The following is a 12,379-nucleotide window of genomic DNA, read 5'->3' as shown; positions in this document are numbered from 1 at the left end:
CATTAGCGGGATGGCAGAAAAGAGCGGAGAGGTCACAACAGTATTTTTCCCCAACAGCACATGCACAGCGCTGCCATCACAAGCAGGCAGACAAGACAACAGCATTAACAGAATCAACCTGTATTCATCACATCAAAGGAAACAGGTTGTTACTACTGCTGCAGCCACTGATTAACCATCAAAACATTAAAAACTGTGTGATTTAGCTTCATCCAAGGACTGTGGTGTGCATTAGATGTGTGCAGACAAGAATAAATCAAAAAATAATTCTGTTCCTACTTCAAGCCACTAAAACGTCAGTTAGCTTTCCATGTCCTCCCCAGTTTCAGAGATAAGGCTCATGCCGCCTGCCAAACATAATGAGGGACCACAGCTGATGAGCTGAAGCACCAGTGTTGGATGAGTGCAAACTGCAACTCTGTGATGTGTCAGATAGACAAAGCCAAACAAAATGGACAGCAGACAAAATTTACACATCAAAGAAGGACATGTGTTACTTCAACAGGCAACCAAGAATAACGTGGCTTTTATTAGGTTTGCAGCTAAATCAATAATAAAAAACAATTGATGGAAATCAAATTATAACGAGCTCTCTTTTCTGTCTTTGCTCAATGTCACACTGTCAGTGTCCTCCTGAAGTCACCTTGGGCAAAGACAGGCAGCCTCCACAGAGCTGTGATCTCTGCTGTCTCTCTCTTACCCATCAAGGCAGTACTCTAAAAACATTTCCTCAATAGAGGTGCTGGATGGGCTGCCCATCTTGTCGCCTACAGCCGTCTCTCCCGGAGGTCAATCTGGGTCATCCAACACGCTCTAACTGACCCCACCACCAGCTGCTACGCCAACTGAAAAGCTCTGGTGCTTCACCAGCCAGCCCAGGCAGAGGAGCTGTGGACGTGTGCGCCCTTGATCTTCAGTCAGGTGGTCTGAAAGGACGCTTGTTGTTGGATGTTAAAAGAGTCCCCCCCGACGGGAAAAGAGTTGGACACCCACGATAGTCTGCCACTCTGAGCGCATCTGCAGCGGAGGGAGCGCAGCTGGATTCACACCGCCTGCAAAGCCGCTGCTACATGTCACCCTCTTTGCACCGAGAGTGGGGTGTCTGAAAATAAAATTAAAAAAAAAAAAAAAAAAAAAAAAAACTCATGCGCGCTACCCGCCAAAAATGCTCGCACCCACACCGCCCAATACCACGCACGTACTGTAACACCCTCCATCCGTTACCATCCACAGGCGGGTCCCCCCAGGGTATCTGATGATGAATGTGAGGCAGGTGACAGATTTGGCCATCACGCTTTATGACTGTGGAGTTTCAGAGCATCTGGCAATGAAAATGAATACAAGTGGGCTTTAGACTGCAGCCAGCCCCCATTTATCAGAACCAATATGTGAGCTGCTACAGCCTGAGTGAACAGGAGAGCGGCTGATAAGCCACAAAGCTCGATGTATAGTGATGGAGTGCTTTACGTCCCACTGCGTGTTGAGACAATTATACTATAATTACACTTATAGCGCGCATGTGATGGACCTATAATCACCTAATCGCACCGATCAAACCCACACAGCGCGTACTGACGCGCGCGACGCACGCAAACAGCTGGAAAAGAGATTTTCGGGGAGCAGTTGAAATGCAAATAGACACAGACATCATTACGTTGTCAGCCATTAAAACAGCGTAGCTCATCTCCACTGTCAACACATACATAGAGGTCTGTTTACACACGCTCGCGCACAAGCACGCTCCGCACAGCACTGATTACAACAGGTGCAGTCGCCCGCGCGGCTCTGCGGCCATCAGCGGCACCGACGCATGGGCGGGCGGTCGCGGTAATCACCTTTATCACCTTTCACACGCCAACCCAGAGGTGGCACACTAATTAGCCGTCGGGTTAGAGCTTACCTGCCTGTGAAACGCCTGGTCCCCCGGTGTGAGATTCCCCCCGCTCGGTTAGAGCACCGTTGGCGGAGATGCTGAGGGTCTTTTGAATTGCCAAGATGTGTTTAGTCTGTTTGCATCCGTACTGTGCTCTTGAGGAGTCCGTCCGACAGCAAAAGATGGACTCATTCAGTCTGTGTGTGGGACCTGCCTCGGGGATTCACCAGCGTGTCATGAGCTCTACACTTTTTAGATAGTTATAAGAATAAAAAAAAAAATCAACTGGTTAGTGTGGAGGAGGAGGGTGGTGGTGCTGGGAGATACTGTCCGTTGTAGCTGAAGCCCACATGAATGGCCTCCCATCCGTTTTCTACATCTCACTTCTCATCGCCATATCTTGAAATTTTTTGGGATGAAGCAGTTGGTAGGTAGAGTGCCAAATCTTCGTCCTATCAGCTCGCCCAGACGGACGCCACCCAGCCGCCCACGGGTCTGGGTCTAACAACCGGAGCTGGTGGTGCTGCTGCTGTTGCTGTTCGCCTTTTACTAAAAAAAAAAAAAGAAAAAAGAAAATGATAAATCACGATTTAAATTCAATCTGTCGAATCAACACCGGATGATGTCCGGTTGAAAGCTTTGGTCGGTAGAACAGCGGAGGGATGGGACGGGATCTCCCGACGCTCCCCGTGCATTTGTCTCGGCTACTCCCGGTGACAGAGTTAACCCATTTATCGGTCCAGTTCGGGAAGGGAGGGGCCACATGGGGGCCCACGGCAGCAGAGGTGCGAATGTGTATAGGTGAGTGGGGATATGCGACGCCGTGGCGCTCAGTGGGAACTGCCCTGCTCGCAGGTGTGTGTGTGAGTGTGTGTATGAGAGAGAGAGAGAGAGAGAGAGAGAGAGAGAGAGAGAGAGAGAGAGGGAGAGAAAGAGAGAGAGAAGGTGGGTGTTAGGTCCGAGCAATTAAGGTTTCAATGGATCACTGAAGCTACAACATTTCCCCTGGGGAAGAGTGTGTGTTTGTGTTTGTGTTTGTGTCTGTGTGTGTTTGTGTGTGTTTTCATTTAGCCATTCTTCACAGCTTTAAGAGTCATTGATGACCAATTATGGTGCTTAGGAAATGACATCAGCCGCAGTACTTAAATGATGCAGTGTGTGTCTGATACCCCCTCCCCCCCTCACCCTTCCTCCCCCCCATCCCTCCTAAATCTTCGTTTTCTCCTCCACACAAACCCCTTTTTTTGCCTCTGTTAGACGTCCTCTCCCCCCGTGTTATCTCCTAATCAGGCTGCCTGTGTTTTCTGATTAGAATACCCCGCCACTATCCCATTTACACCCCCCGTACTAATTATGTAATAGCCTTTGTGACGCCTCTGTTTCCCCCCGCCAGTGGGACCGCAGCAGCTCAATTGCAGTCTTAGCCTTGAGGTTGAAAACTGTGTCTCCCGCGCTGCTGCGCTGTTATAATTAAAAGTGGTTACAGCAACTTATTTCGCCAATCGATCTCCCTCCCGTTGATTGCAACGGGTTAATACATTAAGTGTGCGCCTGGGGGGGTTAGCAATGTGATAGACTGCTGTTTGTTACTGGGAGTTGAGGCAATAGTGAGAAGTGAATATAACACAAGATTCATGGATGTTTCATCCTAACTACGCTGTGAGCATATCTAATGAGCCTAACAGAGGTTTTGATTATTTTCTCGAGGTTCACTGAGAAATTAGGTCAATCTAAAACACTAAGTTATTCAATGTGCCCTTTAAATCTCATAGAAATCATGTGAGAGGTGTACTGTAAATCTGAAAATTTAATATAATCTTGGAAACTGGTTGCCTTAAAAAAGGACAATAAATATAACAATTTTACACTGTTACATTTACATTGTCTATAATTGTTAAGTTTCCTTAAAAGTTAGTGGTATTTACTCAATTTTGTAAAGTTGTTGCAACTTAAAAATGACAAGTGGAATTAAGTTGTTCTTTTTAAGTGTTAGCAACTTCAGTAAAGCTAGTCTGACTTAACTTAATCATAAAAAGGAGTTTGCCAAGGATGAAGTTAGTAGATCGGCAAGTTCTGTTTCCTAACATATTTAAAAATATACAAATATGATTTACTGCTTTACAGACAGCTAAATACAGATGTATAGACCAGTAAACTTGGTTTACTGAAACTGCTAAAACTGAAAAATTGATTAAGTGAAACTTGTCAATATTAATTTGCAACAACTTTGAGTACATACAACTAAATTTTAAATAAACTTAACAATTAGATATTATGTACACATAAATTAAGATTAAAAGGTATTTATACTTACTTTTTTAAATCCCTTAGCTTCCTAGATTTTTTAAAACTAAAATCAACTTGTCAGATTTTATAGTCTGCCAATCGATCTCCCTCCTGCTCATTAAGTGTGCGCCTTGCGGTTTAACAGTGTGATAGACTACTGTTTGTCACTTGGAGTTGAGGCATTATTGAGAAGTAAAGATATCACAGGATTCATGAATGTTTCACCCTAACTGCACTGTGAGCATATCTAATGAGCCTAACAGAGGTGTTGAAATTTTGTCAAGGTTTACTGAGAAATTAGGTCAATCTAAAACACTAAGTCATTAAATTTACCCTTCAGTTCTCACAGAAATCATATTAAGGAAATGGCAGTTCTCTTAACACATGCATATCTGAGGTGCTGATTTTTTTTTGGCGCTGTCCATGGTGCTGAAATGCTTTCTCCTGCAGAGGTAGGACAGATGAAGGTGAAGTGATGCGCCTCATGTCAACGTTTACAGACAACCTAAACTACATGAGTGTGATTTATGTGAGTTAAAATTAGATCTGAATTTGTTCGAAGGCACCAAGATTATCTTGAGGGACAGTTAGAGGCTATTCCCTTTTCATACATCACCCCTAATTCTATAATAAACCCATAAATGTCATTCGATAGATATAATGTCACTGAGGACTGATGGGCCCTTATATCATAACAGCATTATAATGCATCACCACCCCCAAAATATGACTTAATGACTTTTCAAATAGCCAAAATTTCCTGTCCATGTGTGCATTAAACATATACAGCTGGATGACAAATTAAGGGAAAAACCAACTTCTTTTTCTTCCCTTTTTATGACACTGTAAGATGAAGGGTATTTAATCACACACAGCTACAAAAAAAGTCAAGAGCAACACAGTTAAATCCAAAACTTTCATTATGGTCATTGGTTTAAAGATACGGTTGACATCTTATTACAAAGAAACCAACACAATAAACATGTCAGAGTAAATAAACAAAAAAGCAAAACAAAAAACACTTTAAGCTAAGGTCCAGCTCATTAAGTAATGCCATTCCAAAGATATCACTGGGATATATTTTAAAGTGTTAAAAGTTATCTTTGTTTCCTTAATGTTTATACTTATAGCCAAGGCCTTAAAGGTCTAATAACAAATTAACCCAGGAGCTAGACCTTTGCTATACTGTGCAACATACTTTTTTTTTTAAATGTAGGCCTATTGTTTATACTTTATTTATCTAGTCTTAGAAACTCATGTCTCTTTAAGCATCTTAACTGGGCGCTTCTGTTCTATTTTGTATTTTGTAGTATGTGACAGTTGTCTTAGCTTGTTTATGTTGTTAGAATGTTTTAATGCTGACCCCCTGGTCCGGACATAATCCAACTTGGAGAAGGTCATAACATCAGTTAATAAAAAGCCATCACAACCCTCCAGCGTCAGTGCTCCTGATATAGATTTAAGTCTCTTAAAGTTGGGGTAGGCAGTTTAAATCTGGCGTAATTGGGTAAAAATCCCATAATAAATGTTGAACATATTGTAAATCAAGTGGACTGAGAGAACACTACATTTCTGCGCATCCTCTTGACTCTGTTTTCAGGCTTTAGCAGATCACAGGTCATTTCAGAGAGAGGGCGTTGCATGTACATGTCTCTCTGGTGAAAGCCGGATTCAATGCAGAAGAATCCTGCAAAGAAAGTTGTTATTTCAGCTTTGGCAACAACAGCCTACATTGCAAAGCAACCTGAAAAAGCATGACAGACCTCTCAAAAAGATAGTCTAAAATAGAGTCAGACAATAAATTAAATAAAACATATTAATACTATCAAACCATCTCAGAGATTGAGAGAAAATATTGCTTATAGTTAAGCCTCTGTTAACCAAAACAAAAGGCTCACAGCTGCAGTTCAAGATCACATTTATGTGGCTAACATTAAATAGAGCCTTGACTTAAGGCCACAACACACCAAGCTGACATCAGATAACTAGCAGTGATGAAAGCCCCCTACTGCGCTGCCTCAGGTCACCGTGTCACCGATGGCAAACCAGCACATGCATTCTGCGTCTGCATGAGAAGAGACAATCCTCCATACCAACAGGTGGCAGTCATCTATATCCATCATCCAAAACTTAACTAGAAGAAGCCAGATAGCCAGCTAATGCCAGTTGGCACATTAACAACACAACCCAATTGAAAAAAAAGCATATTTACTGTTCACCAAAGAACAACAACAAATGACAAACAATTTTACCATTATGTAACAATTTTATTCCTCCCTCCCTCTTAACTCTTAACTTAGTTCTCACTTCTATTTATTTTCTCTCGTGTGCTGAGCTGAACAACCAATCAGAGTGATTTCATTCACCGCCCCCTTCGCTGATTCAACATGCTGAATGGTTGGAAAAAAAAGCCCACAAGGGTCAATGAGGGCTAATGGTGCGGGACACACTGTGGCCTTCGCGCCATTGGCTTGGTAAGTCACGGCCTTCACAGTGTGTCCTCTGCCTCACTTTTCGCCATTACAGTCTACCTCAGTAGGAGATGAGCAGGCAGCAGCTTGGGAGACACACCCGAATTCAATTCAATTTAAACTGCCGCAGCAACTTAAATCCAACCAACGTAAATCCAACTCTGGTGGACCACACAGCCCCGACTCCCCGCCGGATCAGGACACTTTCTGTTGCTGCCGTTACAGAAGGTAGACCATGTGCTGCCACTGGTCACCAGCCCGCTGTGGCACCTCGCACTGGGTGTTTACACATGGCTGAATTTAAGCCCCCAGAGCAATTAACAGAAGGTCCGTCTCCCAAACTGCTGTCTGCTCTCCTCCTAAAGAAGAGGAGCAGGGGAGGGACTGTGGGATGTGTAACTAGCTAATTCTTGTGTCATTTGAAATCATATTGTGGCAAGGAAGAGCTGCATGTAACTGTACAAATAGGATTAAATAAATCAATGTTTGGGAAACAGAGGTTACTGTATTAAGCGCATGCATATGCCCCGGTGGGAAGAGCTTAGGACAGAGAGGGGAGATTGATGAGCTACAAAAGGAGGGTGTATTTTCTAATTCAGACTTTTTTTTCTTTTTTCCAACTATACTGGAGCAATAGACACCATTTTTGTGTCATTTTGTGTTCTGATAATGGTGATTAAAAAGGTTTATGATTCATTTTTATACTCATAAAAACCATTTGTGGTCCTTTACCATTTTCCCTTTAATTTGTCATCTATAAGTGGGTTTAAAGGGTAGACTTTGACTTTTTCCAACCAGTTTCAGCAGTGATTGCAAAATATGAAATGGGGAATATTGGAATGTTACAATCAAAAACTATAAATTTTAATCTACTTCTGGGTCCCCTTCAGGTCCTTGTTCTCTAATGGTCGCCTTATTACTGAAGTCCATCTGCTGCCCTAATGGGACACAGCTGTGTGGCGGATATCTGGCCAGGTGATCATTTAAATCTCATGGTGAGATGAGCACAATTTTCTCAGGTGTTGAGAAATCCAATTTAGTGACTTTTTTGAGGTGGAGGGTTACTAGGTCCCGTTCATTACGCTGAAAAGACAGCACATTTGCATTTCATTAACAGGGAAAAAATCTGCTCTGTCAGTCTCTGTCACATAATGACAAAATGTCAGCAGCTCTACTTTGTGCTGTCCATCAATAGAAAACTCTTCAGCGAGTCAAAGACCTTGACTTATATTCAGCTGTATTGCAGTTACCCATTGACTGACTGATTAATACACTTCACCCTGTATATAACATGGATTTTACACTCACAACTGGATTTTGCCAAGGGACCTGAGAGAGGTGACAATTGGCAAAACCTACGACTTCACAAATATAAAGAGAGGAGTCACAAGTGGAAAACCATCAAATAGAGCCACAGGGACACGTTAACATGGACTCTGACCTCACAGCAAATCAATACAGGGAGTCATGTCGGCAATCAAAAGTGGCTGTCCTGTTTCTTCCAGTAATGTTTGCTCTGTCAGACCATTTATTGCTCACTAATAGAGATACGCTTTTTTCCTGCCTCCTGAGCTTTAATCACTACATAAATGCGACCATGACTAAAATATAGCCTGAAGCAACAGACTTAACACTCTGGATTTTTAAAATTTGATTGTTGACAGTGGAAAGAGCCAAGAAATGTAAGGAAGCAACATGCAATGCATGTAAAAAGGTCTTGGGGCTGAATTTAAATCTTGGTGCATCTGTGATGGTCCCAAGACTCAAATCAAGTCAGATTTATTCAATAATTAAGTGAAATAACAGTGTTAAATAGTCCACCTTTTAAAAAAGAAAGAGAAAATGGTGCGGTAGCAGATCAAAAAACGAGGAGCAGGCTTAAGTGAATTTATATATTGAGAGAGTCTCTGTTGAGGTCACACTACAGCAGTCTTCTGAAAAAGAATATTAGCATTTCAAAGTTCATGTTCAGATACGGCAATTTATTTCCTCCACGACAGTGAAAGGTGATGATAATGTGCTGCTTTAATAGCCTCTTTCAGAGTGGTGTATTTATGAAAATGAAAAAATTATCTTAAAGGGCAGCAAAGTTTGTGATTTCAGTCGAGTCTTATGATGATAAAAGTCAAACTGGAGATAATGGGAAATGAACTGTACCTTTCTGTCTTTATGTTGCAGTGTAAAGCCGGAGAAGACACGTTCCCCTTCTGTACGTATGCGTGTGGTACTTCAAATGCTCCTCATATGAATTCTGTCGACTTAGGAAAGTTGCTACTGGCAGACGAGCGATGCCTTGATCTTGTTTCCTGCTCCCTCATGAAGTGGGAACCTGGCAGCTACAGAAACATGAGAAAGCAGATTATGGTTTCAGATCACAACCCTGCTGTATAATACATTCAACATCTCTCCAAATCCAGCCTCATTTTCATTAGCATTTAAATATTGTCATCATCCATTCCACTCCACATCCCCGCCATGCTTATTCCAAGTCCTGCAGCAACGATGACCTTCCTTGGGGAAATAACAGGTTCCCGTCTGCCAGGGTTTTACACTGTAGGTATGATCAAAAATCCAATTTAAACCCCTTTAAAGGAAGTTAATTCACATTCACCTATGTGCCCAGGACTGTGACTAGGAGATACTAAAACAATCAGCCTATAAGTGTGATATGGTGCGTTTGCTTGCATACGTGAATATGTAAATATTTGGCAAATGAATAGAAGTCACAGAAAAAGAGACATGTGAGGTAAACAGGTGAAGCTATAATTGGACCTGACATACAACAAGCAACATTAGCAACATTAAGCTCAAAGGTCATCCAGCCAAACCATATGCTTGGCTATCATGCCAACTGAAATCTGTGAAATTTGTGTCTCAAAACTGTTCCTCACATCCAACACAAAAATGAATACATATCCGGTTACAGGCTGTTCCCATGCACTGTTTGTACATAAACAAAATGTAATGCAACAGTATACAAACCCATTTAATCATGAGCCTGTAATTTGTGTAAAACTTACATAATCAGTAAGAGTGCCTTTATGTGAAATGAGCTGACCAGAGTAAAGAGGGAAGTAGTATAAAGAGTGAAAGTACCCATGACAAGTTGGGGTGGTGGATGGATAAAACAAACACTTTTACCCAGGAGACCACTGTTTGTGTCCTGTCTAACACCAAGTGAAATTTAAGTAATTTTATGGGACATTGTCACCACGTTTCCTTTTCTAAACCAAACCAAGCTTTTTCACAAACTGTTTGTATGTTTTCCAACAAAAAGTAATGCACCCAAAGGCATACATTTCACCCATTCTGAAAGGCTGTGATGCTGTAATGCTGTCTGACAATGTACTTTGATTAGAAAGAATATCCTGATTTTATCTTTTTATTTTTTTCTATAATGTATATCTATTTTATTGTTGTCCTATTAGTCCTAACTATTGTTTACTACCTTGATTTTTGCCTTCTTGTATTTTATTTTTTACTTTGATGACATTTTACTTTGTTTTGTTCTTGTGTTTTCAATGAGATTGGTTTTATTGTAAAGCATTTTGCAACTATGTTTTTTCATAGTGTTATATAAATAGTCTATATATTATATGTTATTATATGTTAAGTTATATATGTTACATGTATAACTTCATAATGCCATTTATGGGGCACCAATTTATGAGACCTTCACACAAATGCTGCGTTCAGACACAGAAATGGCACAGAAACATTAAACAAGGTAAGAGACATAAAATTGTGCAGGTTGTGGTGGCTAAGTAGAAAATTAAAATGTATTTTTCTTGCATTATTTTGCCTGGAGCACCCCGGCTAAGGCCAGAGGCATACTGTCCATGGTAAGGTAGCTATGTGTAAAGGCACTACATATTCCAAAAATACACATAAATGTGCTGTAACTGCTTCATTACTAACTCATGAGTTGTGATGGCTGTAATACTTTTTGGTGCACCAAAGCAAGAGCAAGATAGTCAAGGCAAATGTTTTAAAATTTTCACAGATATTTCAGTAAATAATAGTGTACTTGTAAGTAAAACTGAAGAAATATCTTAAAGATATTAATGTCTAATGTTTTATCTGTGTGAGAAGTAACTAAATGTGATGACAATACATTACTGGGGAGGTTTATATCACTGGATACCTATTTGATAAGACTGTGCAGTCTTCAAAAGAAGTAACCTTATTCTGTCAATCAGTGTGTCCTCATTCCATATTATGTACAAATAGAGTAGCACATACTCTATGTTGTAAATTGAGATATTTTGGCAGAATCATCAGACCACCATTCACCATTTTCCCATCAGTTTTTTTTCCAAGCTGTAAGTTGCTCCTCCATTCCCTTTGCAGACTGAATTATGGGGAAATGGTGTCCATCAGCACCACACTCAAAAATGGAGCAATTTTAGATTGCATGGTCGCCTTAGTGAGCATATTTGATCTGAGCGTTTTTCCCCACCAGGAATGTGCTGTATTTGCATAATGAAAACACTGTCTGAATTAGTATATAGCATGCAAGTAGGGCACTGAGAGTTCTTTTGAGAAAGTCAATGAAGCTTCAGGTGCTCACTGTTTATAAGCTGTCAGCTAAATAACTGCAGTAAAGTGTGTTTGACAGCCTGTAATGACATTAGCCATGGTAACTTTAACATAGTTTGGCGCCCTTGCTGTCCACAGACCATAAAATTAGGAATTACTTTGGCAACTCTGGAGTAGTGACAGGCAAAGAGACAGGTTGGTAGGACTGCTAACGAGTTAGCTGGGCACTGTGACTACCCCGGTGATGACCTACGCGCACCTGCTGGAGACATGATGGATGTTTCCTCAAAATGTAACAGTGCTTCAATTTGGAGATTACTGGGTGAGTCATCATCTCCCTTAAATAAATGGATATACTCAGGAATACACAAACACATGCACACACACATTGTATCACAACATATCATCCTGCTACTTGTCAGTGAGTGTCATTCACTGTAGACATGACTGATCCACAGATCCCTCCTTTGTGCTCTTTGCAGATCTCATTTCCTCATTTAATTATCTAGTAATGTTTTGGTAAATTAAAAGCTCAATTTACTCTCCCCCAGCACTCAATAGGAGTTGCTAAACCCTGGAACAATTACATTTTTAATGGGGTTTCAGGGAAAGTTTTAGTGCAACATGATAGTTTAAATGCTATTTTAAAGATTTTTTTTAACACCTGAGGGGAAAAAAATAAGTTGACGGATAGACATCTTATCATGAAAATGCTCAAATGTAATGCACAAAATATCAGTTTTAGAAACCTTCAATGCAAAAATATCAAAAATCAGCCTTCAAAAAAACCCCATATCAGCGGAAACCTGGCAAACATACACACATACACACACCCACACACACAAGGCATGAATAAATCTCACACCTTGGTAGGTTTAAGCTGTTCTAGTCTGTTTTCTCTTCTGAGCCAGGCAGCTGCCAGTCCATCATCCCTCCAGACACGCGAATTCAGCTGCTGCAGCAGTATTCTTCTTATCCTGTCTGGTTCCAAATGGTTTCAGTTTGGATCAGCCTGAATTTATATCCAAGAAGCACACAGACACACACGCAGACACACATGCAGACACACACATACACACACACACACACACACACACACACACACACACACACACACACACACACACACACACACACACACACACACATCCAAACATACAGTAAGTGGACAGAGTCAACAAAGTGATTTTAAAAAAAAAATAATAACCAT

The 12,379-nt window shown here is 41.1% G+C and overlaps 1 protein-coding gene across 1 annotated transcript in view; it reads right to left on the bottom strand.

Annotated features, from left to right (window-relative positions):
• caln2 (calneuron 2) overlaps positions 1-12,125 on the bottom strand; it is a 40,318-nt gene extending 28,193 nt beyond the window's left edge. Inside the window, exons 1-3 of the mRNA XM_042499456.1 lie at positions 12,035-12,125; positions 8,788-8,966; positions 1,901-2,422 (exon numbers count right to left, since the gene is read on the bottom strand). The gene's annotated coding sequence lies outside the window, so the exon portion shown is untranslated. The remainder of the gene's footprint in view (positions 1-1,900; positions 2,423-8,787; positions 8,967-12,034) is intronic.
• Positions 12,126-12,379: the final 254 nt, after the last annotated feature.

Source organism: Plectropomus leopardus, chromosome 13 (genome assembly GCF_008729295.1).
Source record: "Plectropomus leopardus isolate mb chromosome 13, YSFRI_Pleo_2.0, whole genome shotgun sequence".
Classification (NCBI taxonomy): Eukaryota; Metazoa; Chordata; class Actinopteri; order Perciformes; family Serranidae; genus Plectropomus; species Plectropomus leopardus.
Note: the sequence above shows the minus strand (reverse complement) of the source record. Positions and strands in the feature narration are given on the sequence as shown.